The sequence below is a fragment of the Palaemon carinicauda genome, chromosome 20 (genome assembly GCF_036898095.1).
Source record: "Palaemon carinicauda isolate YSFRI2023 chromosome 20, ASM3689809v2, whole genome shotgun sequence".
NCBI lineage: Eukaryota > Metazoa > Arthropoda > Malacostraca > Decapoda > Palaemonidae > Palaemon > Palaemon carinicauda.
The window spans coordinates 34,862,563-34,867,562 of NC_090744.1; positions in this window are offsets into that span (position 1 = coordinate 34,862,563).

A 5,000-nucleotide genomic window follows, 5' to 3' on the forward strand; every position below is an offset into this window, starting at 1 on the left:
GAACGCACCGGGGAAGTATCTTATTTCTTTATATCTGTTCCTTTTGTAACACAGGTAAATTGGGACGCCTGTTGTCAACTGGGACGCAATAGTTAAAGTGAAGTTAATTAACCGAGATGGATGCGTTTTGAAAATGCTTTCACCGCTTACGCCTGGCACATGCTTTAATGTTCGAAATAGATACGTGGATGTTTCGGAAACGAGGGCATTTGAAAATGTATTCTCCCTCCCCCTTTTTAATAAACATGTGCAAGCACATGCGCCTGTTTTGAATGGTTAGTCAAGTATTACGTCCGTTGTTGTTTGAATGCTTTAATATCAGTGTGGGAAGTGCAAAGTTTCAGTTCAAACTTTATTGTGATTATGATTATTATTTTTATTTATTCAATTATTTTTTATATGAATGATCCCTAAAAGGCCACTATCTTTTTGATGAAGCTTCCGTCTGCTAGAAAAAACAATTACTGCATGAAGAGATAGAAAGCATAATTAAAGATAGATGAAAATGTAAACAGTAAATAAATAGGAAAAAGCCGACATATGGTGTGGTCCTGTGGAAAATTAAAAAACGATTATTTTTTCAATTATATTTATGATGAATGATCCTTAAAAGGCCACTATCTTTTTGATGAAGCTTCCGTCTGCTAGAAAAAAACAATTACTGCATGAAGAGATAGAAAAGCATAATTAAAGACAGATGAAAATGTAAACAGTAAATAAATTGAAAAAAGCCGACATATGGTGTGGTCCTGTAGAAAGAATTAAAAAACGAATGATCAATGATACAAGTTTACATTTCGGAATGCTTGTGTATGATGGGTCAGTTATTGAATGGAAGGTTCTAAATATACAAGAAGGGTCAGAGTGCATGCAAGATCAAGGGGGTTTCTGATAAACTTTCTGTGTGGTTGTGTGGATCACCCAATGTCAAATTTCTTTGGTCATTGTGTTTTATGTACAGAAGTGGAAGAATGAATGTAGCAGTGATCAATGGATTTTTGTTAGTTAGCAGGCAATGCATGTAAGGGGGAATATTTGTGTGTGTGTATGTATATATATATATATATATATATATATATATATATATATATATATATATATATATATATATTTATATGTGTGTTTTATATATATATATATATATATATATATATATATATGTATGTATATATATATATATATATATGTACGCGTATATATATATATATATATATATATATATATATATATATATATATATATATATGTGTGTGTGTGTGTGTGTGTGTATGTATGTGTGTTTTAGTGTATAAATAAATTGTATTGTCAGGTCATTGCATTAAAAACTGATTAGAAGTTCCAGTTGCCTAGTATGCTGTAGTATCTTTATGTAAATTACCAATTGAACGGCTGGGAAATTTGTAGGATAAACCATAATTCCAGGCCGTACTAGCTGGGAAAAAATCGTTATCAGACAGTGATGGGTTGCAGGAATCAACGGCGATGACGTCACAAGTGCAAAACCAAAGTCTTGGTTCTGGCAATAAACAGTACTCCCAGATCTACCTTAGCTCCCTTAGTCTATTTACAAGTTCATTGAGCAAAGACTGATGGGATAAGTTGAAAACCTTAGTCGACACAATAGGTACTCAACTTAGAATAACTTTTCCTTCGGGCAGTTAAGTTGTTTCAGTCCATTGCAGCCCCTACATTGCCATGGTAAGCAGCACAATAATGATTGACATAAAATAATTCTAGATTGAAGCATATAATGTCTACTCTCTGGTAGACCTGTGTAGGTAACCATTGTAAACGATTTCACATGAACGGTAAAGGGGCTATGAATCAGTATTTAGAATAAGGAAATGGAAATGAACCCCAACTCAATTTACAATTATTTTTAAAGATGATACAACCATTTATAACCATACAGATAACATTAATATGGGCATAAAAAATAATTTACAGCCAAATGTTCTACAGTAAACATTTTACATCTGGAATCGTCTGCCTGCTAGTGACGTCATTCCTTACTAGAACCTGGAATCGTCTGCCTGCTAGTGATGTCATTCCTTACCAGAACCTGGAATCGTCTGCCTGCTAGTGATGTTATTCCTTACCAGAACCAGGAATCGTCTGCCTGCTAGTGACGTCATTCCTTATCAGAACATGGAATCGTCTGCCTGCTAGTGACGTCATTCCTTATCAGAACCTGGAATCGTCTGCCTGCTAGTGACGTCATTCCTTACCAGAACCTGGAATTGTCTGCCTGCTAGTGACGTCATTCCTTACCAGAACCAGGAATCGTGAGCCTGCTAGTGACGTCATTCCTTACCAGAACCTGGAGTTGTCAGCCTGTTAGTGACGTCATTCCTTACCAGAACCTGGAGTTGTCTACCTGCTAGTGACGTCATTCCTTACCGGAACCAGGAATTGTCAGCCTGCCAGTGACGTCATTCCTTACCAGAACCTGGAATCATCTGCCTGATAGTGACTTCATTCCTTACCAGAACCAGGAATCGTCTGCCTGCTAGTGACGTCATTCCTTATCAGAACCTGGAATCGTCTGCCTGCTAGTGACGTCATTCCTTACCAGAACCTGGAATCGTGTGCCTGCTAATGATGTCATTCCTTACCAGAACCAGGAATCGACTGCCTGCTAGTGATGTCATTCCTTACCAGAACCAGGAATCGTCTGCCTGCTAGTGACGTCATTCCTTATCAGAACCTGGAATCGTCTTCCTGCTACTGGTAGTGACGTCATTCCTTACCAGAACCAGGAATCGTAAGCCTGCTAGTGACGTCATTCCTTACCAGAACCTGGAGTTGTCTGCCTGCTAGTGACGTCATTCCTTACCAGAACCTGGAGTTGTCTGCCTACTAGTGACGTCATTCCTTACCAGAACCTGGAGTTGTCTGCCTGCTAGTGATGTCATTCCTTACCAGAACCAGGAATTGTCAGCTTGCTAGTGATGTCATTCCTTACCAGAACCAGAAATCGTCTGCCTGCTAGTGATGTCCTTCCTTACCAGAACCTGGTATCGTCTGCCTGCTAGTGACGTCATTCCTTACCAGAACCTGGAATCGTCTGCCTGCTAGTGATGTCATTCCTTACCAGAACCAGGAATCGTCTGCCTGCTAGTGATGTCATTCCTTACCAGAACCAGGAATCGTCTGCCTGCTAGTAACGTCATTCCTTATCAGAACATGGAATCGTCTGCCTGCTACTGGTAGTGACGTCATTCCTTACCAGAACCTGGCGTTATCTGCCTGCTAGTGACGTCATTCCTTACCAGAACCAGGAATCGTCTGCCTGCTAGTGACGTCATTCCTTACCAGAACCAGGAATCGTCTGCCTGCTAGTGACGTCATTCCTCACCAGAACCTGGAATCGTCTGCCTGCTAGTGATATCATTCTTTACAAGAACCAGGAATCGTAAGCCTGCTAGTGACGTCATTCCTTACCAAAACCAGGAATCGTCTGCCTGCTAGTGACGTCATTCCTTACTAGAACCTGGAGTTGTCTGCCTGCTAGTGATGTCATTCCTTACCAGAACCAGGAATTGTCAGCCTGCTAGTGATGTCATTCCTTACCAGAACCAGGAATCGTCTGCCTTCTAGTGATGTCCTTCCTTACCAGAACCTGGTATCGTCTGCCCGCTAGTGACGTCATTCCGTACCAGAACCTGGAGTTGTCTGCCTGCTCGTGACGTCATTCCTTACCAGAACCAGGAATCGTCTGCCTGCTAGTGACGTCATTCCTTATCAGAACCTGGAATCGTCTGCCTGCTAGTGACGTCATTCCTTACCAGAACCTGGAATCGTCTGCCTGCTACTAATGTCATTCCTTACCAGAACCAGGAATCGTCTGCCTGCTAGTGATGTCATTCCTTACAGAACCAGGAATCGTCTGCCTGCTAGTGACGTCATTCCTTATCAGAACATGGAATCGTCTGCCTGCTACTGGTAGTGACGTCATTCCTTACCAGAACCAGGAATCGTAAGCCTGCCAGTGACGTCATTCCTTACCAGAACCTGGAGTTGCCTGCCTGCTAGTGACGTCATTCCTTACCAGAACCTGGAGTTGTCTGCCTGCTAGTGATGTCATTCCTTACCAGAACCAGGAATTGTCAGCCTGCTATTGATGTCATTCCTTACCAGAACCAGGAATCGTCTGCCTATTAGTGATGTCCTTCCTTACCAGAACCTGGTATCGTCTGCCCGCTAGTGATGTCATTCCTTACCAGAACCTGGAATCGTCTGCCTGCTAGTGACGTCATTCCTTACCAGAACCAGAAATCGTTTGCCTGCTAGTGATGTCATTCCTTACCAGAACCTGGAATCGTCTGCCTGCTAGTGATGTCATTCCTTACCAGAACCAGGAATCGTCTGCCTGCTAGTGACGTCATTCCTTATCAGAACATGGAATCGTCTGCCTGCTACTGGTAGTGACATCATTCCTTACCAGAACCTGGAGTTATTTGCCTGCTAGTTACGTCATTCCTTACCAGAACCAGGAATCGTCTGCCTGCTAGTGACGTCATTCCTTACCAGAACCAGGAATCGTCTGCCTGCTAGTGACGTCATTCCTTACCAGAACCTGGAATCGTCTGCCTGCTAGTGACATAATTCCTTACAAGAACCAGGAATCGTAAGCCTGCTATTGACGTCATTCCTTGCCAAAACCAGGAATCATCTGCCTGCTAGTGACGTCATTCCTTACCAGAACCTGGAGTTGTCTGCCTGCTAGTGATGTCATTCCTTACCAGAACCAGGAATTGTCAGCCTGCTAGTGATGTCATTCCTTACCAGAACCAGGAATCGTCTGCCTGCTAGTGACATCATTCCTTACAAGAACCAGGAATCATAAGCCTGCTATTGACGTCATTCCTTACCAGAATCACGAATCATCTGCCTGCTAGTGATGTCATTCCTTACCAGAACCAGGAATTGTCAGCCTGCTAGTGATGTCATTCCTTACCAGAACCTGGAATCGTCTGCCTGCTAGTGACATCATTCCT